This window comes from Heterocephalus glaber, unplaced genomic scaffold (assembly GCF_053883595.1).
Source record: "Heterocephalus glaber isolate CG9 unplaced genomic scaffold, H.glaber_assembly_v1.0 deba00000470, whole genome shotgun sequence".
Classification (NCBI taxonomy): Eukaryota; Metazoa; Chordata; class Mammalia; order Rodentia; family Bathyergidae; genus Heterocephalus; species Heterocephalus glaber.
In genome coordinates, this window is record NW_028258145.1 from 3537888 (window position 1) to 3563930 (window position 26043).

The window sequence follows — 26043 nt, forward strand, 5'->3', positions numbered from 1 at the left end:
ATTTGTTTTGCTATGGAAAAATATAATTTTAGAAGAGACTAGTAAAGAACCGCTATCTGTTGGGAGTCTATAGTTGTGCATTTATGTACACACGCAGAAAGACTGGGAGAATACAGACAATTGTATTGTAGACATTAGAAGTTTTTATAATTCCAAATACTGCACTTTTAATTCTTTGCTGTTTCTGGTGGGAAGGTTCAGGGGGCTAAACGTAGCCCAGGAAGTGATTACACATGCACCCCGGGACCAAAGGGCCTAAGCGCGTCACCGGGCCGCGGCTCTTAGAAGGGACCTGCTTTCTTTGGGACCTTAGTTGATTCCAGAAGTTCAAGATCTCTGTGTAGTCACAGAGCAGGGTGGGAGCAGAAGCAGCTCCGACACTCACTCAGCTCCGCAGCCTCGGGGAAGGAGACGCAGCCCAGGAACTGGAGCCCGGCGACCGAGACTTGCGGGTGCGCTTGCGCGGCAAGGGGGCGGGGCCGGGGCGGGGCCGTGCGCGGCGTCTGGAACGCAGGGGACGGCGGCAGCGGCACCGGCGGGGTTCGGGTTGCGCGCGGGCAGCGGGTTCGCGGCTCTGGGCCGGCACAGGAATACCAGCGCCTGAGGCCAGGCCTGCAGCCGGTGACTTCACGGCCGGGCGGCGACGCTGCTGCGGCGGGGCCCGGGCGCGCAGCCTGGGGGCGGAGGACGGGACGCCGCGGGCCGGCGCGCCAGGTAGGTGGGCAGGGCCGGGGAGGTGGGCAGGGCCGGGGCGGCGGGCGGGGGCCCGGGCAACCGGGCGCGGCCGGGACCTGCTGGGGTGGGACCTGCTGGGCCGGCTGGGCCGGCGACCGCGGTCGTCATGGAAATGCACAGTCCAGCGGTTCCCCGCGGTGGCGTCCGTGAGCACCGCAGATCCTCGGGGGCGACCCGGTGCCTTGGACGCTGAAGGCCTGGCTGTGCTTCAGGTGTACACTAAAGCGGATGAAAATTAACATGCGCCTCAGGGTGGGCAATGGGGCGCCGTCCCTATGACTCCTTCCCTTTTCCTCCGGCCCCTACTCCCCGACAACGTGCCTCCCATCTTTGCCTTTTTATGTTGTATTTCTCTCTGGCTGTGCACATCAGGGAAGGGAGGCCCGAGAGATTTGCAGGGACCTGTGGTCGTCCTTTGAAAAGCCAGTGATGAATGTGTGCGCCAGGGAAGACCGAGAAGCTCAAGATGTCAAACGTAAATTTGTACCTTGTGGGCGAAGGAAGCGAGCCTCGATGGGCTGGCTTCCCTGCCGCCCCTTGTCGCCTGCCGTCTGACATTACATAAGGATGGGCTCCTCCTCCCCGAGTTGACAGATCATGAAAATGCTCCTTGGTGAGAAGGAAGTATAGGCCGTTGTAGAGCCCATCTTTGCGTCTTTTGCTCTGCTGCTGAGTGTGTTTTGTGTTGGGAAACTGCCTAAGAGTAGAGTGTGATTTGTCACCTGTCTTTCTGGGCATCTGAACCGTGGGAATGAGGGTAGGGTGGGAGTTGGGATATTGCAGTGAAATCCTGTGTGGTTCCTTCCCTGTCACAGTGGGTTGTGTGGCCCTTGGGCACCTGCCTGGTGGGGCTGGGGACAGAGCAGGATGCCCTGGGTGTGAATTCTGGCGGACTCCAGTTCTCAATGTTTGCATCTCTAAAAAGTGAAAACAGAACCTTTTTTTGCCGAGTTTGTTTTGAAATCTAGATGCTGTTGGTATCCAATTGCTATAGGTTGTCCTTCAGTGAAGCCTGATTTTTCTATGGTTGGAAACAGGCTATTTTCAACAGGAATTTTGTTCTTTGTATCTAGGCTGGGACGTTTGTTTTGGAGATTCTTTGCTGAAATGTTTACTCCTGGAAGGTTCAGCTTATTTGTTTCTCTGAATAGAGCTGAAAGGTGGTGCCCACGTGAGGAGATCAACATGGTGGTTCTGCCAGAGGGATGGTGTTGGGGGACCATGATGCTGTCCCCGGGGTGGCCTTGAAACCTCACAAGGCCTTGTTCCTGTAATGTCTTGTAAATACACACCGTAGCAACAAGCCAGAGTTCCAGAAAGGCTTTGACTCAAAGACAGGTCTTAAAGGAACGGATGATGGACAGATCCAAAGGGAAAGAAGGGCTGTATTTCTTTCCAGCTCTGCAACAAAATTCGTTGTACTTAACATGTTTACTTGGTTAGTTGTTTTTCATTCAGCATTTTCCGTCTCAGAGTATTTATCTGCTCAGGTAAGCCCTGAGTCGGAGCCCAAGTCAGACATTATAATTTATCCTGTTGTTTTGGAAACTGGATATTTTGTAATATTGTTGTTAAAATGGATTTTTAAAAAACATGTTAAGGAAACAAGGAAATATACACAAGAGCTTTCTGTAGGTGGTAGGCCGCCAGAGAAATGACGTGTGTGGTGGAGAACTATTGGCCCTACAAGTCCCTCTAGCCAGCTGTCTCTCTGGGAGCGTTCTCAGCCAGCATCTTTGTGAATGCACCACAGAAGAGGACCTGGAAGGCATGAGGCACCAACTGACTCACACCCACACACCAGGGCTTAGCATCTCAAGGTTTCAGTAAGGCAATGTGGAGGTGGAGACTTCCCACCAAGACTGTTTTTTCCTGTTTTAACTTCTTAATGAAAAACTTCCCTTTAGCTTACATATTTTAGAAAAGGTCCCATAGCATCATCAGCTACTCATGGTGTCAGGAGGATTTGACTTTCACTGAGGAAAAAATAGCACAGATCTGCAGTGAAGGAGGCTTGCTTCTGTTGGTGCTGCTTTTGTAGAACTTGATTAATGAGTGGGTCTTGAGACATCTTCAACACAGATTTTATCTTTTTCTCTTCATTGTCCTGGAGCAGAAGCTCTGTAGGGAGACAAATATTCACTCCCACACAGGCTTGCTTTATTTTGACTGTGTGGTTTAAGAAAATACCCATTGTGAACCTAATCCCTGGAACTTACCTGGTGCACACCTTGCTACCTTAATTATTTATTGTATTTTGATATAATTTCAAACTGTCAGAGAAAAGTTGCAAGAATTCTTAGATACTGTTTATACAGGTTCTCCTGACATGAGGATTTTTGCTCTATTTGCTTTGTCCTCATATTCATGCTTGGTTACTTTTTAACAGACTACAGTATTTTTTTTTTTGTACTGGGAATGGAACTTGGGTCCTTGCGCTGGCGGTGAAACCACTGAGCTAAATCCCTGGCCCTACAGTATTTAATAGTTGCAGACTCAGTGTCCTTTTACATCTAGTACTTTACTGTGTATTTCCTAAAAACAATGACATTCACTTATATAATAAAGGTACAATTATTTTTTAAAAATCAGGAAATGAGCATTGTTACAGTGTTGTTATTTCATGTATCGGTCTTATTCAAATCTTGCCAGTTGCCCCAAAAATGTCCTTTATAGCAAAAGAAAATCCTAGCTCATTTGTTGCATTAAGTTGTTCCATCTCTCTAGTCTCCTTTAATATGGAACATTTGAAGACTGCCGGCTGTTTTTTTATATAATGCCCCTCGGTTTGGGTTTTCTTATGATTAGATTCAGGTTATATACTTCCTGCAGGAGTAGCACAGGCTTGATGCCTGGTGTTCTTAGTGTGTCCCATTAGGAGTCACACGCTGCTCCTTAGTCCTTTCACTGGCCTTGTTGACTTTGGTCACTTGGTTAGCAGAGTGTCTGCCTCATTGAAGAGTTTCCATTTTCCCCCATTGTGATTAATGTGTGTCTCATAGGGAGAGAACGTCAGGCTGTAAATATACTGCTCTCATTCTTTTTTTTTTTTTGGTATGGCGGATCGAACTTGGGTCCTGGCCCTTGTGAGGCAGGTGTCAGAACCACTGAGCTAAATCCCCAGCCCCGCTGCCCTCATTCTTTTACCCGCTGATTTTAGAACCCTTTGATGCTTTTTATCTGAATCAGTTATTATGATAGTTGGCAGATGGTGATTTTCTAATTCCGTATTTCCTTCTACGTTTACTAGTTGGAATCATACTGAAGAAAAGAACTTTGCTTTCTTCCTTATTTACTTTTTGATTTGCATCTCTGGATTCATGAATTCTTGTTTTAGTCAATAAGTTATACCCTGTTACTCTCAGTACTCAAGTTATTGCTCAAACTGTTCCGGATGTGGCCAGTGGGAGCCCCTTCCAGCTTGCCTTTATATCCTTTTGACATTTTCCTGTCATTCTGTGAGAATTTCTTTTCTTTCTGGCCCATCAAGACTCAGCTGTACTTTCTTTGCCTCAGGCCTGCAATTAGCCATTTCTTCAAAGAGCCCTGATTCCTTTTAGTGGGGAATGATAATCAGAACCAAGATAGCTGGGCGTAGTGGCATATGCCTATAATCCCAGTGCTCTGGGAGGCAGAGACAGAAGGATCTCAAGTTCTAGCCTGGCCTGGGAAATTTAGCAAGACCTATCTCAAAAACATAGGGAGCGTTGGGGATGCAGTTCAATCCCCAATATTAAAACAGAACCAAATGCATGCGCCTGTACACACACACACACACACACACACACACACACACACATACACACACAGATCCAAATCAAGGTCGAAAGATGTGCTCATTGTTCCTGAAGTGCCATTGCTTCTAGATTTTTTTGGTGGACAAATACTCATTGAAACAGTTGCAGTCACATTACACAAAATTTTCTGTGATTTGCCTTTTAAAATTAATGTTATGTTCTGGATATCTATATGTACTGACACGATAAGTTTGCCTTTTGTAGGGTGGGATCTATATTCCAGAGTATGAATGTACCATAATTTGACTGTCTTTTACTGATGGATGTTTAGCTTGTTTCTGATTTTCTGCTTTAAAAATAGTGAGGCATGAAGCACATCACTGTTAACCATCACACATGATTCAGTTGTCTAGGTCTCTGGAAGTAGAATTTCTGGGATAAAGACTAATTTTAAATTGAAAATACTGTATTACCAAATTGCCCCCCAAGAGGTGTTATCAATTTGTGCTCCTAATAGTGAGTGAAAATGTCAAAGTGAAAAGTCCTTTTGACTTGTTCAACATTGAGCAGAATACAGAGTCCACCAAAAAAATGATTAAAAAGCTCAGTAGTTCGCTGTACTAATAAATGTCTGGAAGCTAATGGCCACCGCTTTGAGTGCCTCTTATAATTGTAGAAGCCAAAGATAACTCGTATTAATCTCATGATGTCTCAATAAATTTAGTATTAAAATATTTATACAAGGTTTTCTTTTCCTGGTGTGTGTGTGTGTGTGTGTGTGTGTGTGTGTGTATCTATCTATCTATCTATATCTTGTTAATCTTGCCAGTCTGATGGGCAAAGACGACATCATTGTTTTAATTATATTTTGCAAATTGCTGAAAATATTGAAGACTTTTTCATGCTCATAGCATCTAAGAATAATCTATTCACATCCTGTGTCCATTTTTTCCTTACTAGGTTTTTTGTTGTTGTTGTTGTTATCTCACCAGATTGGGGAAGTTACTGCAGCTTTGGACTTAATCTTGGCAGCCTTAGAAGGCTCCTTTAAGTATGATACATTGTTTACACTAAGAGAGAAGGAGCCTCATGTTTTCTGAGCATCCCCTGTGTGCTAGGCCCAGGCCAGGTGTCCCTAGGCGTCCTCTGAGAGGTCCAGTCCAGAAGTGAGCTGTGTCTTTGTGAAAGTCATGGTGAGGTGTGGTCGACCAAGGGTTAAAAGAGGTTGAACTGGGATTCCAACCCAGGTCTGTGGATCTACTGCCATTTCCATTAAATCACATAATTACACAGGATTTGAAAATAAATGCTTTACTTTATATAGCAATATATGCATGAAAATTAATTTCTCGCACTCCTCCATATCAACAATTTCTGTTTTTAGTGTTTTGAATTTCTCTTTGCAGTGTCAAGAACTTCTTTATTTGGTCCTGCATGCTGAGCATATATATCTTTCAAAAGCATTGATTTTATTCCTAGAATTGTTGTAGGCTCCAGAGCTGAACTTCCTGAGAGCCTCCAAGAAGCTATGTGACACTGGGCAAGAAGATTAATTTTCCTGTGCCCAGTTTTCTCATCTGAAAAATTAGACTGGTGTTGGCAGGCGTCACAGAGGTTTGTTGGGGTGTGAAATGAGCTATACAGTACATGCTTAGAGCTAGCCTGGAGCCTGGACTGCAGGGATGTGAGCCCTTAGCAGGAGTCTATGTCTGGAGCATGTGGGGCCAGTGTGGGATTAGATCATCCTTTTCCTTGCAAGTTTAATCTCTTTATCGTCCCTTTTGTCATAACCTGTGTGAAGATGGGTTCTTCACAGTTGTCTTTTTTTTCTGGTCTCTACATGCTCCTTCATGCCTTGTGATGACTGTCAAGCCTGTGCCCACCAGCCAGCCCAGCCCAGCCCAGCCCAGCCCAGCCCAGCCCAACTGGCCCTGTGGTGTTTGCCCATAACCCTAGCCTATCCTGTTCAGTGAGCATGGAGTCTTCTCAGTGATGTTCACCTGCTGAGGGCCCAGTCAGTGTGTGGGGAACATCAGGAGTTGTGCATGACTTCATGATGTCAGTGATTTCTGGAATAGGGTCAGGGGGACTGAGGGATGTCCTCTGACCTCCAGGAGGAGGGAAGGGGACTCTGGAAGAGGAAGGCATCACCCCTTCCTTCCTGGCATGCTCCCAGAGACCTTTCCCTGTCTCCTCCTCAGCTTCCTGCAGTGCCCTGGTCTTGCACCTCACTAGGTAGGATTCTGAGGTCTACTGAAACCCCCTGCCACCTGTCTGCCCCCTACCCCTCCCCAGAACCCTCCTGAAGCAGGTACTAGCTGCTGTGATAGAAGCTGATGAGATTCATTCACTCTCAGGAGTGGAACGTTCTCTTTGTCCCGGGTATAGGTTTTATCTTTAAATGGTATGTACACTAACACATTAGCCTGGATTTTAAAGAAAGATGATGTAGGTATACAGTGACAATGTGAAGGAAGTATATTTAGGTGTCCTGGGGAAAACGGGGTGCTAGTAGAAAACAGGGATGCCCAGTCTAAGGAACTTCTGGGGCTGGGGGAATGCCAGTGGGCTGCTTTGGGCTCTGAAGGAAACAATGACGTTTATCATTGCGGAACTGGAGTCTTAGTGAATCAGTAAGTTTAGTGATTTCATCAAGGACTTGGGCTCTTCTCTCCCCTCTCCAGCCATCACTCCAGCCAGTTGGTGCACTGTAGGCGCAATGTCTTCATGATTACCAGATGGGTGTTAAGGTCAGTGGGACCGTGTGCTTCCTTGTTCCTGTCCTGCAGGAGCAGGGAAGAAGTTGAGCCAGCCGGGATCCCATGTGCAGTGTACACTGGCCCTTTCCTCTGATATCTGGGAGCAGAGGGCCACATGCCTGGCCTGATCCAGTGCATGGCGCTGTGAGAGGGGCTTCGTGCTCACAGCTTAGGTGTGTTCCCCAAGTGGTCCCTGCTTGCTAGAAATGCAGTGTCTCATGCCTCACCCAGCCTACTGCATCAGAACCCCCAGAAGGGGCCTTGAGACCTGTGCTAACAACCCCAGGGAAGAAGTGTCTCCCAGGTAGGAAGAAGAATGTTGGGAGGCCAGCCACAGTCTGAAGTGTAAACTGCCTGGCACAGGTTTGAGGGTTGCTCTGCCTGCCTTAGTCTCCCCTGCCCTTTTCCCCAGCTCATTTTACTAGCCAAGTTTCCTGGCCCCTGTGCCCACAGCCTCCGCAGGGAATTCTAGTGGGACTCTGCTAAAGGGGCAGCCTGGACAACTCCCTAGGCCCCCGTCCAGTCTCAGTGCTGGAACCCAGGCTGGCCCTTCCAGGACATTCCCAAAGTGTTAACATGGGTAGGGTTTGCATGCTCTGTTCTCCTCACTCAGCATGAAATCAGAGAGCCGTACAGTTAGCAGGGGCTTGGGAAGTGTTTCAGGCATTGGCTGGAGACAGCCCAAGTGACTGGTTTCAGCAGTGGCTGGTAGCATCCTCTGACTTTGCCTAATGTGACTTGTTTTGAGTTCCCCTTTTTCACAAGGATAGCTTCCATTTTACTTCTGGGTGAAGTAAAATAGCCACCACCATGTGTAATTGGCCCACTGTGCTGTGCTTCTCCTGAAGCCAGTGAGTTAAGGGATTTGTAGATTTCTTCACTTTTCAAGGTTTAAAGGTTCATGTCTGCATCTGAGATGCTGTTGAGACCCAGCCTCTCGCTGAGTGCTGGCTCCATTAGTGTGGGTGACTGAGGAGGGAGGCGTGAGGAGGGGACAGGCCAGAGCAGGTCCACAGCCCTGCTTTTAGGAGGGCAGTGGGTCTTGAAATCAATCTGAGGGTGTAGTCATCAGTTTTAAAGTTTTTTCTTTTATTTTGGAGATAAAATGACAAGTATCCAAGTATGTAGCCTATAGGAAGGATAGTTGTTTTTTAAACATTTATTTATTTGTGTGGGATATATTTGTGGTAATGGACTACTGTGAATGTTTCTTACTGTGGGTTTTGGTAAAGATGTGTCAAACCCTGGGTCCAAGTGTAGGGGGTCCTAACCAGTTGTGAGGAGGGGATACTCTGGATGTGTGGATATTCATGGTCTTTTCCTTTCATCATAACCTGGGAGTCTGTGAACCCCGTGGACTGAGAACCAACAGACCCGAAATGAGCGGGGCCTAAAAGTGCCATGGATGGACAGTGCAGCCGGTGCCATAGGGCAGCAGCTGAGAACTCTTTTGCTCCCACTCTGTTGGAGCTTGTTGTCTGGCCTTTGGCCACCTGGGTCAGACCCTCCTGATGACGTCAGGGTCCTTAGTACAGCCACTCTGATGGCAGAGGGGTGTGTTGATTTGTTAGGTTTGGAGTTTGCCTGTGGGTGCTTTGTCTGTCTGACTCAAGGAATCAGCTTGTCTACCCACAGAGGAAGACCAGAGAGCCGCTTGTTTGTGGCTGGCCCCAGAGAAACCATGGCTGCCCATGATTACCCTGGGTCCCTTTGTGACTCAGGAATGGCAGGGTAGCCCTCGTGTCACCTCAGCTGGCTCAGGGGCCTGTGGGAGATGCGTTCTGTAATGCACACATCAGTTCTCGTCCCAAAGCAGAGAGAGGTAGGAGGTTGTTGACATGTCTGTGCTTTTTAGGAGAGAGGATAAGGTGGATTACAGGAAGAAAAAGTGCTGGGTGTGCACCTGCATCAACTTTCTCATGTGTAAGGTGGGAAAAGGCCTGGCTCCTGGGGGCTGAGGAAATTAATCTAAGTAGGAGAGACCTGTGAGCTCCAGAGCGCTGGCCCAGTACAGGTAGGGATGCTGTGGCCTCCTGCTCGATTTCACTGTCCTAGTAATTTGTCTTTTCCCATGGTGCCCCCTTTCAGCGTGTGCTCCCAGGGCTGGAATACATCCCATGTTCACTGCTGCACAGGGCACCTCTGGAGGAGTCGGTGCTGCAGAAGGAGGAGGTGCTGGGAGGCAGGGAAGACCAGCAGAGGTCATGGAGAAAGATGTGGGTTGGGGTAAGAGAGGGAAGTGGGAGGAGCCCGGACTCCATCAGCTTTCAGTCAGGTGGACACTGACCCAGCTGTTTTTTACATATATATATCTCAATATCAGGGTATATATACTTTTTTTCGTAAAGAAAGTAACCTGTGATGGTGAGGGAATGTTGAGCATTTTCACAGTTCTTACTCATTGCTTTGACTGGATTCCACATATACAATGTCAGATGCAATGATCCCCTTACGTGATTAGGTGATAATCAAATAGTGATGAAATGGAATAATTGATGGTGCCCAAATAGCCTGGGGCTGGGTGCCAAGAATGTCACGATACCCCAGAATCATGCAGTTGTTGTTGCTCCCCTGGTTTGGAAGTGGAGAGGGAGGTGGATGAATGGGTTGGCCTTGGGGAAACACCCTGCCCATAGACTTCCCCCAGCATAGCAGGGAAGGGTTAGCTGGTTCATTTGGGGTTTGCCCCACCATCCCAGTGACTTGGTGCAGTTGTGACTGAACCCCAGCCTCCTCCTCCCGCATGGATGATGGTTCCCTTCGTGAGTTCCCCTCACATCCTCTCTGACGGCAGGCTGGTGGTATGGCAGTGCTGAGGAGTACACAGGTGAAGTGTGTGTTCTCAAGCTAGCTGGCATTGGGTTGACACACATGCACACACAGTGCCTATTTAGGGAAGTGCTGCTTCCCTAGTTTGTTGCCTTGGAAATCCTGCCTCTTTCTCCTTTCACTTTCTGCCCCCTCTGCAGTGATTCAGCAGTGGTTTTCTAGAGTAGAAGAAACTGTTTAGTGTCAGAGACCCTGAGTGCCAAAGATGTCAGTGGAGAGGGAAGCTGCCTGCAGATCCCACAGACCTGGCTCCCCAGCATGGTCTCCAGCCCCACAACCCTTCTTGGGGTCCCTTTGCAGACAGTGCCCCAGCACCATGCAGGTTCACGTTGAGACCAAATCCCCTTTATGTTCCCATAGATGAATGGAGACCCCTTTATTCCAGCATGCTTTCCCCTGGTAATGTGTGCACACTTGTTATCTGGTTCTGGTCTGGACTGTTTAGTGCCTGGTGGCTTGACATCTTTTCCTGATGTCTCCACTTACCTCTGTGACCCACTTTTTCCTTATTTTTGTGTTCTATTTTTAATTGACACAGTAACTATATTTGCATGGGTACAGTATTACATTTTGGAACATATATGCAGTGGAATGATCAGATCAGAGTAACTGCACATCTATCCTCTCAGACATTTATCATTTCTTTCTGTTGGGAACATTGAAAATCTTCTGTACTAATTATTTTGAAATAGTCAATTAATTGTTGTCAGCCATGTTTATCTTACTGTGCTATCTATGAACACCAGAAATTACTAACCACTCGTCTTATCCGAGCTGTACCCCTGAACAATCCCTTCTTTGCTCCTCATCAGCTCTTCCCAGGCTCCAGTGACCACTGTACTATTCACTACATCTTAGAGATCAATTTTGCTTCCGTAATACTGTATAAGTAAGAACAAGCTGTATCTTTCTGTGCCCAGCTTGACATAATACTCCAGTTCCATCTATGTTGAAACAAAGGACAGAATGTTTATGCCATTGTGTGTACGTATGTATATTACATTTTCCTTATCTATTCATCTGTTGATGGAGGCTTATGATAATTCCTATCTTGACTATTGTTTCTTTGACAGCTTGATGTCAGTTCTCACCCAGTAGTGGGACTGCTGGGTCAGATGGTACTAATAGTTCTAAATTTTTTGGAAAGCCTCCATACTATTCTCTATAAGCGCTGTACTAGTTTACAGTGTCGCCAACAGTGCATGAGAATGTGAGAGTTCTCTTTTCTTCCTGTCTTTGCCAGCATTGGCTATCTTTTTGTCTTTTTGTCTTTTTTTTTCTGAGGCAGAGGTCTCACTATGTTGCCCTTGCTGGTCTTGAACTCCTATGCTCAAGTGATCCTCCCAATTTAGCCTCCCAAGTCCTAGGACCGCAGGCATATTTTTTGTCTTTTTGATAATAGCCATTGTCATTTGGGAGAGACAGTATCACACTGTGTTTTGATTTGCATTTCCCTTGTGATTCATGATGTTGAACAGTTTTCATATGCTTGTTGGTCATTTATACATCTTTTGAGAAATGTTTGTTCTGCTCATTTTTAAAATCAAGTTATTTGTTATTTTGCTGTTATTTGAGTTCCTTAAGTAGTCTAGATATTAATCCCATGTTCAATAGTTTGCAATATATCCTGTGTCCAATGTTTTCTCCTGTAGGTTGTCCTTCTGTTGATTATTTCCTTTGCTGTGGTAAAGCTTTTTAGTTTGATGTAATCCCATTTGTCAATTTTTGCTTTTGTTGCCCATGCTTTTAGGGTTATATCTAAAGGGTTTCTTTTCCCCCAGACCAATGTTCTGAATCATTTCCTGTTTTCTTCCAGTAATTTAATATATTTAGGGCTTACATTTAAGTCTCTAATGCATTTTGAGTTGATTATTTAATATGGTAAGAGATAAGGGTCTATTCCTTTCCTTTGTATATGCTCTCCCCCAACCATTGAACTCAGGACCTTGCACCTGCGAAGCAGGTGCGGCACCACTGATCTAAATCCATGGTCCCTTTTCTCTGTATATGGATATCCAGTTTTCCCAGCACCATTTGTTGAAGAGACTTTCCTTTCTCCAGTTATGTTCTTGCTGCCTTTGTAGAAAATAAGCTGGCTGTAAATATGTGGGTTTCTTGGTCCTGTATTCTGTTGCATTGGTCTGTGTATCTGTTTGCCAGTACCATGCTGTTTTCGTTACTATAGCTTTGTAGTATGTTTTGAAGTCAGGGAGTATGAGGCCTCCAGCTTTGTTCTTTTGGCTCAGAATTGCTTTGGCTATTTGGGGTCTTTGTGGTTCTGTATGCATTTTGTGAGTGTTTTTCAATTTCTGTAAAGAGTGTCACTGGTATTTTGATGACCTATTTTATTTCCTATTAGCCATTCATGACTTGTTGCAAAACCGATATATAGATTTAAAGTTATCAGTTAAACCATAAGCTGATTAAGGGGGAAGGAAAGAGCTTCTATGAGTGCTTGTCCCTTCAGGAGGAGCCCATTAGAAGCTGTAAACACATTTCAGGGATGCTTTCATTTCTAACAGTGGTCACCATCTTCAGTCATGTGCCTTCCTTCTGAAACACCACAGCCCACGAGAACAGAAGCCCAGCCTGCCTGATAGTGCAGATGCTTCTGCACATGGTGTTCCCCTGGCCATTGCCCAAGACAGTGTTTGGAGGTGTTGTTCTAGGGGCCTTCGAAGTACATGACATTTTGAATAATTTCACTTTGGGGAAGAAGATCTTTTCTTTTGACCCAGCTTAATTATTTAATCATTCTTTAATTGGTCAAATCTTTTTACCAGGCTAGATATTAACCTCTGTGGTCAAGAGAGAAGATAAGCAGTGTGGGGTTGTGAGGTAGTGAGGGCCTTTTGTGGGAGGGTTGTGGACTCCAAGGGCAAGGATTCCTTGGTGACCACAGTTCCAGTGGAATTGAAATGTCTCTGGTACCAGCGTGACGGGTTAGAAGCATTTGGTTTTGAAGTTAGTCTCAGTCAGTTCTCCTGTGGGGTCATGCTAGCCATTTGAGTGGGGACTCGATTGCGGGCCTCCCATGTGTCCTGGGTATTAATGCGTTGTCCACACAGGCCACCCTGTTCAGGTGCAGCTCTGTCTTCCTTGCAGTGGACAGCACGGACTCAGCCCCTCCAGAGCATGGAGGGCTCTGGGCTGTCGAGGAGGTGACTCATTCCAAACAGGATTAGACGAGATATTCCAGACTCCAGGGCAGTTATCGCTGTCATTCCTTGGAACTGGGTGTCACAAGATTTGATTCCTGTCACATCTATGCAGGTTGGCTGTGTTGTAAACTGTTAAGGGCTATGTTGCTGTTTGTTGTGGCAACTCGAAGTCCACGGCCCACACTGTGAACCTAACCTAATGGATTTACTGTAATAAAAATGGCCTATTTAAAAAAATCTCTTAGCCTAGATTTCTCTGCACTCTCTATGCAAGGCAAGCTAGTAAACGTTTGGGGAAGTAAACAGGAATTTGATACATGAAAGCTGTTTGCATTTGCTGCTCAGATAGGCCAGAAATAGAATTGACTAGCCATTTCTTTAGGATTATAACTGTTGATTATATTACTATTTTATAAAGTATCCTACAATAAAATGAATCTTGGTATGCTTAAAAGATCCTATGAGAACTCTTATGAGTACTTATGAGTAATTATGAGATGTTATGAGTACTCACCCTAACCTGGAGCCCAAGTTAGCCGTTTGAAAATGCCTTCTAGAAAAATAGGTCTTGCTACCAAGCTTAAATCTAAGAGTACCCTTCTTACCTGGACTTCTTAGCATTTGAGGATGCTGACATTTTGTGCCATTGCATGTAAGTGGGGAATGATGAGGTTGTTCGGATTAGATATGGATGCACATAACAGAAGACACTGAAGAAAAGAGGGTGGGTTAGGATTGGCATTTGTCTTTCCTGTACTGGGGCCTGAAGGTGGACACTCTGAGCCCATGTCCTGCCATTGGTGAAGTCCAGGGCCTCATCTCCAAGATGTTGTTGAGGTGTAGCCAGCCTGTGGGCCTTCCAAATCCCAGGCTTGGGCTGAGTATAGCTCAGTGGTAGAGCACTTCCTAGCATCCGTGAAGCTCTGGGTTTGATCCCCAGCACTGCATACAAACAAACAGACAAACAAACCTCTCTGCAGGAAAATTGCAGAAAGGTTGGAGCCTGGCCTGAGAAATTTAGTGACTTAGCAAGATCCTGTCTCAAAATAAAAACAAAGGAGCAGGGGATGTAAGTCAGTGTGAAGGCTCTGGGTTGAATCCCCAGTACAGCTGAGAGAGAGAGAGAGAGAGAGAGACAGACAGACAGACAGACAGACAGACACAAAGACACAAAGACAAACTCCTTTGTTGTTTTTGTGGACCTGTGTGAAGTTATGTCTAGAAGGGAAGGGGCTGGGGCTTCCTGGGCTGGGGGGATTTCAGGGAGAGATGAAGGTCTAGGTGAGGACCCAAGAATGAGATACCCTAAGCCAAGAGGGGCCCCAGAGTGGAGGGTCCACAGGGAGATAGCTTCTTCTTGTGGCCTCCAAATGGGCTGACTCCTCTTGGCTTGCTCTGAGGCCCCACAGACAGTTCCGTCCCGAGTGTGGAGAGGGCTGTCTCCCCAGTTGAACTAAGGATCGTACCTCCTTACTACCTCACGTTATCTGGTGTTTTCTTTCAGGAAGGCAACCCCACATGCTCACTCCGTTGGAGGGAAGGGATCTAACAGCCAGTTTATTCTAGATAGCAATAAAATCCAAGGTGTCTTTTGGGATTGTTTGCCTTTTAAGAAGCATATAAATGCTAGCAGTTCTGCAGTGAGAAGGTCTTTCTGGTGGAGGGTTGTCAAACCCAGGAACTCAAATGGATTGGGAGGGCTTTGGCCTTCCTGTTGCCTTTCGAGCACCAGGAGTAAGCGTTTGACCTGGCCAGCTCCTCTGGTCACTGCCTCCCACCCGTGCTCAGGCACCACCTACGCACCTCCCGGGGCCCAGCAGCAGCCTGGAAGTCAGCTCCCTACAGGAGCCATGCTGTGCTTCTGCACTTGCTAGAAGCCCTTGCTGTTGTGGGAGAGAGTCCTGGTAGGGAAACACTCCCTGAATTCACGCTTCTCAAACAAGGAACTTTCTGGTTCTCTTTCCAAAGCTAACAATGAAACTTTGCTAATCTGTAATAACTATTTTTTGCCAGCCTCTGAATTTTTTTTTTTAACTTCTAAAAAGGCTCAAATCATCAAAAGCCCTTTCTTACCTTCTGTACCCTGGGAGTGGCTGCTGACGGGCTATAAATGAACACAAAATCTTTCCTGATATCCCAACATTGATCGTTGCTAGTGCCTGAGCTAGTGATTACCTTCTGGTGTTTGTTTTGCTAGCTATTTATTTCCCAGTAAAAAATACTATTTTTCTCATTCTGGGAGAGAAATACTTTGCTGAAAGGAGCTTCCCCCCAACTTCTTGGGAATATCTTCTCTCTCCCCTCACAGGTGTGCAGGCCTGTGTGTTACTTGAGCTTGCCTTCCCCTTCCTCTGGTGTCCTGGGGGCAGCTGGCCCTGGTGAATGGATGTTGCATGTTTATTTCAGAGCACACAAAGGCTATTGGGAGACCTAAGTATGCAGCACAAATGCAGAAAGAAAGGCCAAGGCCTTTCCACAAAGGGTGGAAGTGGATCTTAATTCCACCTTTCCTCTCGAACTCTTAAAGGGGGAGGCTCCATTGATGGAATGTAGCAGGGAGAGAAGGGCAGAGGAGGTGGAAGTTCTCAAGAGCTTTGCTTGCGGTGGAAGAGGCTCTCAGCACATTTTGTGTGGCCACTGGCTCTGGTTGTGTCATAGAGACTATACATCGTAGGCACTTTGGAAGCATCTGAATTCAAGATGGTGACCATCTTAAACTTTTGGTTTTATTGGCTTTTGCCACAAGTGTGATTGGAGCACACACAAGGCACAGAACATGGTAGAAGGTCAGGATTACAGAGTGCTCAGGCAGGGCTTTGTCCCTGGGACCTCTGTTCTCTTGGGTAACAGGCTAGATGGTGACAGGCTGGATGGTGCAGGTCTGGACACATCCAGGGGAACATGCTTGCCTCTAGCCCAGCAGTTGCTGCTGCTGGTGGAGTCAGCACTCGTTGTACCTGCTCCATCTCCTGCCCAGCTCTCCCTGCTGACTTGAGTGGCCTGAGAAAAAGTGCACAGTGCAGTCCCCTAATGGGACTCAGAGAACTGTTATCAGCAGGATGGGGGGGCGGCTCAGTGCTGGGTGGCCAAAAGGTAGCATAAAAGTGCAGAGATCTGCCAGATCTGCCAGGCTGTCCTGAAGGGTTGCTGGGCAGTGCTAAGTAGCTTATTTGTGCCCAGCTTTGGGATCCCTTGTACCCTGACTTCCTTTAAGGGCCTGGGAGGTCACTTATGGTGTTGATTCTGCTGCACTGCATTTCATAGGGAGCGTGGTGTCCCACAATGGCATGCACACATGTGAAGATCACCAGTGTTCTCTGGGGACATGCCCTGTGAGCACTGTGGATCTGGGGTGTCAGAAGACTTAAGTGTCCTTCAAGGCAGAGACAGTAGCTCAGTTTTCTTTGTATCTCCAGTGTGTCCTACAGTGCCTGGCATAAAATAGGTGTATAATCAGTGTCTGTGGCGTGAATGAATGAACAGAGCCACTCTGTCATGGCCGTAAGTAGAAAGAAAATCCTCAGCTTCTCTGGGAAGACAGCCTGTTTCCCAGAGGTCAAGCTGGAGTTCAGTGTGCTGAGGACAGAGAGCTGAGACCAGAACCCTGTGGCACAGCTGTTTTCCCAGTAGGTCCTCAGCCCAAAACCAAAACTGTCATCTTGTCTTACTGTGCCTGTCACAGGCAGTAACCTTGGGCTTGGCACATGAGCCCTTCTACCTAGCTTTTGGGAACCTGGGGGCTGCTTCTGCTCCTGTAGGTCAGAAGGTGTCACACCTTGGGGTCTGATCATCTTGTTCTGGGTTTTGTTTTTTTCAGTTTTATCAAGTTAGAGTAACCCCCACCCCCACCCCCACCCCATGAACATATGCAAATGTATGCAAGTACTAAAAGATAAGGAGAAGTCTGGAAGTGTAGGGGCACCAGGAAAGGCAGGCTTCTCCTTGCCTTGCCTGGGTTTTGGGGAGCATCATGGGCCCCCATGGAAGGGTGAGTTATGGGTCAAGAAGGGGCAGAGGCTCCCTTGGGGGTTTCCAGGGGAGGAGGGAGGAGGGAGGAGGACTGGGCTAACTGGGAAAGAGGCTGGGAGAGGCTGGGTGGGCCCTTTGCCAGGTATGGGACTAATTCATCACACCCTGCAGGGGTACAGACTTTAAATTCTGTTTTGCTTACAACTTTATTGTTATTTTGAATGACAAAAGCCATTCCCTAGTCCTTTCATGGTTTGAGGAGATCCTTCTTGGATTGTAATATTTTTTTATAACCATACCTGTGTTCTAACCACCCAGTTTTGGGGATTTTGGGGCGAGGATTTGAATTCCTGTCCCCACTTAGGATGTTTCTGCAGACTAGGGTGCCACAGCACACTGGGCCCTGTGTGGCGATGGATCCTAGTGCAGGTGGTTGCAGTGCCAAGCACTGGGTAGGGCATCCCTGTTGCCCACGTTGTTGGAGGTGAAGCCATGTCTGAGGAGTGATAGAAATGAAAACCAGCACCAAGGAGGAATATTCTGCACCTCCAAGGTGTCTGTGAAACAGCATGTCAGCCGCCAGATAGAGGAAGCACTGGGGTGTAGAGAACCCCAGGAACCCGGTTCTTGGAGGCAGCAGCCGTTAGCTGCCCTGGGGGTCTCTCCCTTCTGAGACACAGCTGGCAGGGCAGCTTCCATGGGCCCCAGCTTCTTGGAGCCAGGCTCTTCTTGTGACTGTGTAGCCTCCCTGTGAGGTGGGCTCAGTGCAGATGGAAGGAAGCCTGCTGCCCATGGTGGCTGAGGCAGGTGGTTTGGTCACGAGAGGTGATGAGGGGAGGGATTGCTTGTGTCTCTGCTACACCACCTTCCATCTCTGAGGCCCCAGGACTGTGTGACTTGGAGCCTGGGCTTCATGAGACAGCTAATGTGACCTAGCAGGGGAAGGGAACACAGCAAAGGAGATGCAGAGACTGGCCCTCCCTTTGATCTTCTCCCTGTGGGGTGACACTGCCCCAGAGAGACCTTTCGACTTCCTGTACCCTCTTATTAGTGGCTCTGCACTAATGTCACTTGATGGAAGTTCTCAAAACCTCCCTGTGCTTAGCTTGATTGAACAAGTTTGGTGACGTTCTATTTTTAATCTTTTCTAATAGGCAACATTTTCATGGCTTAAAAATTACAAGGTGCAGCAGATGTGGTAAAGTCTGTCTTCCGCCATAGCCACCCAGATTCCCTCCCTGGGGACATCAGTGCCATGTGCTTCCCAAGATACTCTGTGCCTGTGCTAGCAGATCTGCATATGTGTCATTGAACATTTGGCACCCTGGGGTCATGCCAGTCACTTGATGGGCACCTCGACTTTCCCCTTACTGTCACTGGAACCTAAGGAGTGCTGCGTTCTATTGTCTAGATGCATGCCCTGCCCTGGTGGGCTGTGGTGTAGATTCCTGACTGGTGCGCTCTGGATACGTTAGGATCTTCAGCCTATACTTGGCTGTCTGTCAGAACTGACATCCGTATGCTGCACACCACCCCCATCTTTTGCTCCAGGGGCTGGCTCTGTAAGGATTGAGTCTCAGCCTGGTTGGAAGGAGTGAGCAGGCTTAGATAACATTTGGCAGCTCCTCTCTGTTTAATTGTGAAATGGCTTGTAACTTTTTCTTTGGGTGGTGGGGACAGCTAATAGATATTATTTGCCAATTATACATCTTCAAAATACTACCTTTTAGTTGTGCACAGGTCTTGTAATCTGACCCCTTGCATCCTGAATTAGCCTGTTTAGGCTGTCTTTGAGCCCACCCTCAAGAACAGTGGCCCGGAGGGGCTGTCCTGCCTGCTGCCGAGGAGTGAGGGCACACCTTTTTCTAGAGGGACCTGTCCAACAGCCAAGACCAGAAGTGATGGGCTTCCAACTGTGATGCTGCTTGGCCCAGGTGGCTCTGGCTGTGCCCTCTTGCTGTGCCAGCTGTTCCAGCCAGAGGAGGGAGGGAAGGGACAGCCTGAGCAAGGGGATTGTAAATGATTTACAGAGCTGTGTGGGATGGTTGTCTTAGCTCCTGGTCTCCAAGGCGCCATTGTAGTTTATCCAGGCTAAAGTATGTGGAGTTAGGTCCCCTGGCAGTGTTGTGGAGACAGCAGACTGCCCCAAGGCCTGGGAGTGGGAGGCCCGCAGAGCACACGGGCCCATTCTTGTTCAGGTCTCTAGCAAGTCATTTGGGACATAGGAGAAGCTGTTGCTGAGCTTGCCCTGGGGATGTGCCGGAAAGCAGGGTAGGATAACCTCCCACAGAGTTTCAGGTGTGAGTCTCCCATGTCAGGTTTGGACGGCAGGGCCGTGTGGTTCTGGAGGCCAGTGAAGGTCTGGCAGACACTGGGCACTGGCCTGGGGTCAGCTGTGCACACTGCCAGTGGCTGAGCAGCCCAGAGGTGTCCCTTCTGGCCCTGGCCAAGGTTCAGTCTGTGCACACCCACTATCACCTTCCATCCCTGGTCGTGAGAACTAGCTAGTTGCAGCCCCAGGTCTCCCCTGAATGAACCCAGTCCTGGCAGGAGGCCAGAGAAGAGTGGGTGCAAAGGAACCGACTCAGAGGGTTGGCCAACAGTGGCTTTCAGGAAAGGAATAGGCTGCTGCTTTCAGTTCATTTTTCTTTGAAATGCTCTTGAGGTTTTGATGCTCCACCCTGGGCCCTTTGTGGCTGCTGGCTGCTGTGGCTTGGTGGAAAGGAGGTCACCAAATCACGTGCAGGCTGGGGAAGAGGGTGGAGTTAGTAGCTGGGACCTGGGGACAGTACAGCTCTGATACTGAAACCAGTGGGGATGGAGGAGGGTGGAACAGAAGGGCCACCAGGATTGTGGGGCCTTGTCCTCCAAGCAACCCAGAGGAAGCTGAGGATGAGAACTCGGAGGAAGTGAGATTGTTGCACATAGTGGGTTTCAACACTTGGACTTGCCCTCAAGAAGGAAAACGGAATGTTGAGTGCATGGAGCAGGGGCTAAAGAAATCCAAAGAGGGCTTTGGAGGAGAGGGAAAGTCCTTGTGTGACAAGATGCTGAGAAGCAGTTTGGAGGGTCAAACGCTAGTCCCCCACTTTGCTTGCCAGCCTGCCCTTTGCCCATGTGGGTCCTGGGAAGGCAAATCTTGCAAGTCCCACATCAGGAAGCCAGTGCCAGCTTCTTCCTGGGGTGAGAAGGGCTTGTGCTGTGTGTATCTGGGTGAGTGGCCCTGCTCACAGCCCGCTGCCTACTCCACGAGATCTTGGCACAGGTTGTACTGTGAGATATTGGAATTAATTGTACTGGATGTTTAGGACAAATGCATGTGGCAAAATCACATTTATATGGGATGAGCTGAGAGTCCTTGTGCAGCTTCAGGACACTCCTTTTTAGGACAGAATCAAATGAGATAACCTATGTGAAGGGGCTCTTATGATCAGTGCACAGAGCTTGACCTACAACATGAGGCTGTGGCTTTCCACTGTGATCCAGAGAGGGTGGCAGGACCTCCTTTTACTACTTGGAATTTCATGAGTTTCTACCACGTGCCAGGCAGTGTACTGATTGTACCATACTAACTTCCTGTTTAGTGTCCTGCCCTTGCTTCCTGTGGCTGCTTAGCAAACTTGGCAGCTTAAAATAACAGAAATATATTTGCTTCCCTTCTGGAGACCAAGAGTCCAGAATGGATGTCAGTGGTTGGATGAGGCACTGGGAAGGCCAAGCCCCCTCTGGAAAGATCTATCTCTTACTCCTTGTGGCTTGGTGGCTGGCTGTGTTCCTTAGCTCATGGTCCCTATAGTAGTCAGCTTTCCTGTTGTTGGACACAGTACCTGACACCCACACCTTAAAGGAGGAGAGGTTTAATTGGCTCATGTTTTAAGGGGTCAGTTCATGGTCAGGGGGCTCGAAGGCAGAAACATCATGATGGAAGGTCATAGTGGAGCACAGATGCTTAGCAGGTGGTAGCTGGGAAGCAGAACAGGGAAAGGGTGCCAGAAAAGAAGGGGCTGGGGACCAGCATAGATGCCAAAACCATGCTTCCATGACCCACCCAGAGACACCCAGAGATGTATATCACCAATCCCTCAGGCAGATCTCAAAGCCAGTCTTTTTTTTTTTTTTAATAATTTTTTTATCCCCTCCCCCAAAGCCAGTCTTAAATTGACACTACATCCTAATTGCTCTGGCTCCCTTCCACCATCTTCAAAGTCAGCTCCATGACATCTTTGTGGCTGTGCATACCTGTGTTTCTGTCATATGACCTTGTTCTCTTCTCTGGAATCTCCCTCAGCCTTCTTTTTTATAAGGACATTTGTGATGGGATTTAGGGCCTACCAGGATAATTTGAAATAATCCTGACATCTTGAGATCTTTAGCCCAATCATTTGGACTCTCTTTGCCATAAAAGGTAGCACAATTGTAATCCCAGCATTTAGGGAAACTGAGGCAGGAGGATCACAAGTTCAAGGCCAGCCTGGGCAATTTAGTGACACATTGTCTCAAAATAAAAATAAAGAAGGGCTGGAGATGTAGTAACTCACAGGCTCCTGGGATCAGAACACGGACATGGGGAGAGGGTGTTATTTGACCTGCCACATGTCACAGCAGCCTCATGAGGACTGTCCTGTCCAGCATACAACAAGTTGCTGAGACTGACCAAAAGCCATGGCTCTTTCCTAGCTCTTTCCCTTTTGGGAAGGATATTGTGATATTGCTGGTCATTCCCTTGATAGATAAACCCGTGTCATTTTCCTGTGTTGTTACATTGATCTGAAAAACATGTGAGTTTCAGGGTCAGGTGCACTGCTGTGCCTTGCCAGAGACAGGGTTGTTGAATCAGTGAATCATAGTTTCACTCAGGCTGAGTGGTGTTGGGCAGCTGCCACCTCCTCATTTGTGCATTGACCATGTTCAACCTTCAGGCCATGGTGAAAATCAGATAGAATCATATGGATTTAATGATGGACAAGGTGGCCCGGCTGAAGTCTTTGTGCTGGAGACATTTATAGCTAAATGGATGCACATTGAGGCGATACTCTTAAGTGAAATAAATAGGACACACATGTAAATACCAAATAGTTTCTCTAGTGTGAGAAACTGAAAGTGTAAATAAGGACTAAAAGGTATAATAATGTGAAATAGGAAGAAAAGGGTCTCACCATGTGTTTTAAACTCTTTGGAGCATTCACTGTATTCCAGGGCCTGTGGCTCAAAGGGGTGACAGACATTCCCTGTCACAGATCACAGTCTCCAGTGTTTTGAAGCCTCACTGGGTGCTGGTTGTTGTGTTGTGCTACTTCCTGGAATCCTCTGAGCACCCTGAATGGCAAGTGCCTGGCCCACCTTACAAACTGGAGCCTGGGGACTCAGAGAAGTCACCCAGCTGGTCAGTGGTGCAGCAGGAGTCAGAGGTCTTTTCAGACATGAAGCTGTTTTTTATCCACGTACCAAGTAGGCCTCTTCCAGGGATAGGCCAGCCACCAAACCCCAGGAGTGAGGAGGTGTCCCACAGGTGACAATGTCTTTTCCTTTTTTTGAGAACCCTTTCTCTCTCTTTCAGTACTTGTCTTATACTTGTGTATAATCCTGGGTTCTGGGATCATAGGCGTGTGCCACCACACCCAGCTCCAGTTAACTTCTAAACAGGATTTAGAATACGGCCTATTAGTTGAAGTGCCCATAAACTCAACCTCACCTGTATGGAATTCCAGATCTAAGTTTTATAAGTATTTATCAATTATAAGTGCTTAGCTTTCCAAAGCAGTGAGAACCATGATCTAGTTTAACAGATAATAACTCCAAGTAAGTCTCAGTGGAATAATTGTAAAATATTGAGGTTTAGCAGTAAGAAGGTGAGATCCTAGGCTGTAGGAACCAGCCTATGAGCTTGAACCTGACCAAGGGGTGAGGAGAATGAAAAATAAAGAGACACAGAAACAAGGTTAAAATCTGGACCAGGGGGCTCCTGTCTCCCTTTGACATAGAGCCCCAAGTGACTGTCGCACCTTGGCTTTATTCACTCAGACATGGGCACGAACAATTAGAGTTCCACAGGATTCATCTGTCTCCCTCCCTCCATGGAGGGAGGTAAACAACTTAACCTCAGGTGTTTTTACTTTTCCCTGTAGTGTGTTAGCATGCTTCCATGCCCTGTCTTTTCTTAGTGCTTACTGAGGAGGCCAATTAGGCTTCATTCTTCCTATCTAGTCTTCCACATTTAGCCATCCCAATTTTGATGTCTCAGTAAGGAAAACAAAAATTTAAAGGTGCCACCGGAAGAGTTCTGTTTTAGATTAACAAAGTCCCCCAGAAGGGTGACGCATTCAGAGGTGAGGCTTTTGAAAGGTGATTAGATTTTGGGGGCTCTAACCTTATCAGTGGATTAACCCTAAGAAGCTCAAAGCTGAGCTGTGTGAGGTTAGAAGGTGGGGCCTAGTTAGAGGAGTAGTTACTGGGGCATCACCTGGAAGGGTATTCTTGTCCATAGCCCTCTTCTCTCTTGGACTTTTTCCCTCTTTCTGCTTCTGGCTTCGATGAGGTGAGCGGCTTTCTTCCGCCACACCCTCCTGCCTCACCACAGGCCCAAAGCAAGGAACTAGCCGACTGTGGGCTGAAACCTCTGAAACCATGGGATAAAGTAACCCTGTTTTTCTTTTAAGTTATATATGAGGGTATTTTGTCCCAGTAGCAGAAGGATGACTAATAGAGCAGGCAAATTAAGGAAGGAAGGGCAATAAAACCCAAACCTGAGTAAAGTTGCGTAGTGTGGGGCTGGTGAGGGGCATTTCTGGTCCCCAGACCTGTGGCATATCTTTTGGTTATTCTTTTGATCTTGAACCCAGTGAGGCTTGAGTTTGGGAAGGAGAAATAACACACTGTTTGGATAAAGGATAGCAGTCTTTATAAGCCCAATCGTTCACAGTGGGGTCAGGAGTCCAGCTGAGGCCAGATGCAGAGTTCCTGGCAGACTTTGAGAACCTGAGAGAAGAACCCAAGCCAGGATGGCTCCTGAGGCCATGGCTGGGATCACTTCAACCAGAGCAGGGATGGGCCCGACAAGCAGCCTGGGAAAGGGTTGGCTGGGGGTCGGAGAGAGGGCTGGAAGGTGGGAGCAGGGTTGCAGTTTTCTCCACCTTGGCTGCCATCACTATCCCCGGGGCTTTGGGAAACAGAAACCCAGGGTCACCACCCTTCCAAGGCAAATCGCTGTAACTTGGGAGTGGAGAGCACTGGTACCTGTTCCCTTTCCTGTCAGGTGATGCCCTCTAACAGCCAGGGTGGTGAGTGATGGGCTGTAGAGGCTCAGAAGGAGACTCCTGGTCTGGACTGACCTCATAGCTGTGTGCTTTTCACTACCTTTGAGCCTCAGTGACTCCATTCCTGGAGGCTGTGAGGATGAGAAGAAGGGCACCAGGGAAGCTTTCATAGTAACAGTGGCCTAGTTGTGACTGATAGGCAAGGGCCAGCTGCACATGACTTCCCTGGACTCTGTCCCTTCATAGAACCACTGCCCTGTTTCTACCACCTCTCAGCACAGTGGCATGTAGCTAAGAACGTACCACCATGTTTATAGGCTCTAAAATTATGACCACCACGATCCAGCAAACCCTTGGGAGTGCTTGGCACTCACAGTGTATTTCTCTGCTCTCCTAGAGCAGGGGCCGGTCCACTTTCTCTAGAAAGAGCCCTGGATGGGCCATAGAGTCTCTGTCACAGCACTGCTCAGCTCTGCTGTGGTGGCACAAAAGCACTCACAGACAGCAGGTAAACAAATGGCTCTGTGCTCATAAAACTTGAGTTTACAAAACAAGCAGTGGGTGGGATTTGCCCTTGAACTGTAGTTCGCTGACCTGTCCAGAACTGGGATTTTCTTTCTCCTCAAATCCCTGACTTCATACCCTAACCCTGACCTCACAGAGCTGCACATCTGCCCTCCCACTCTCCACCACCCCAGCCTCAGGCTGTTGGTCTGCCCGGTCCTCCTTCATAGCAGCTCTTACTTCCTTCACATGATTCACTTGCTCTCAAAGCTTCTGTAGGTCTTGGCTCAAGTGTCATCTTCTTAGTTAGGCCCATCCTGGCAGCTGTATTGAACATGACAAGCCTCCACCCTTCCCCAGCAGTCCTGGCTGCTTGGTTGCTGTCATCATCAAACCATGATGTTGGCATGGGGTGGCACCCACACAAGGCCTGCTGCCCAGGCTGCTGTTTGCAGATTCACCCCTCGCAGAGCAGTGGCTATGTTTGCAGCAAAAATCCTATGAAGGACCTGGCCAGGACCATGCCATCTTGGGTGTGTGGTGCAGCCAGCTGTCTAACACAGACAGGGAAAGGGGACCACTGTGGGAGAAGCCCCACTTTCTCCTTGATAAAAACAGATACTTTATTTTTCATTAAGAGCTTAGGATTTGCCCACCTCCCTTTCAGTACTGCAGATTAAACCTGGAACCTTCAAACTGAGCTGTATCCTCAGCCCCTTTTTGAGTTTTGTTTTGAGACATGGTCTCCCTAATTTGCTAATTTTCCTAGGCTGTGCTTGGCCTTGGAGTCCATGTTCCTCTCAGACATGTGAAGCTGAGGCTGTCAGGCTATAGACCTTGACAGGGTTAGTATCAGGCTGGCAGCAGCACATAGGTCTGATGGCTTCCCTGGGGACTTTCCCAACTCTCTTTTTTTATTTTCCTTTCCTCTTCTTTACTTCTTGAAATGAGTCCTGCTGGTTGCCTTTAAGGACCACAGATCTGGCCCAGGTGGTGCACTGGTGAGAACTGGCAGTGGGGCAGACTGAGCACTGGAGCAGCTCTGTTACCTGGTGCCTTCCTGGCTGGAAGCCTGAATGGGACCATGATCTGCTGC

General features: G+C 47.8%; 1 protein-coding gene across 12 annotated transcripts in view; it reads left to right on the forward strand.

The window, feature by feature from the left end:
* Positions 1 to 508: 508 nt before the first annotated feature.
* The window catches only part of Inpp4a (inositol polyphosphate-4-phosphatase type I A), a 124463-nt gene continuing 98928 nt past the window's right edge, over positions 509 to 26043 (forward strand). For 10 of the 12 annotated variants that reach the window (XM_021258050.2, XM_004844407.4, XM_004844404.3 and 7 more), the window contains exon 1: positions 509 to 714. The gene's annotated coding sequence lies outside the window, so the exon portion shown is untranslated. Of the gene's footprint in view, positions 715 to 806; positions 948 to 26043 lie in introns of those variants that run through there. The other 2 variants (XM_087203392.1, XM_021258046.2) reach the window with 1 other exon arrangement.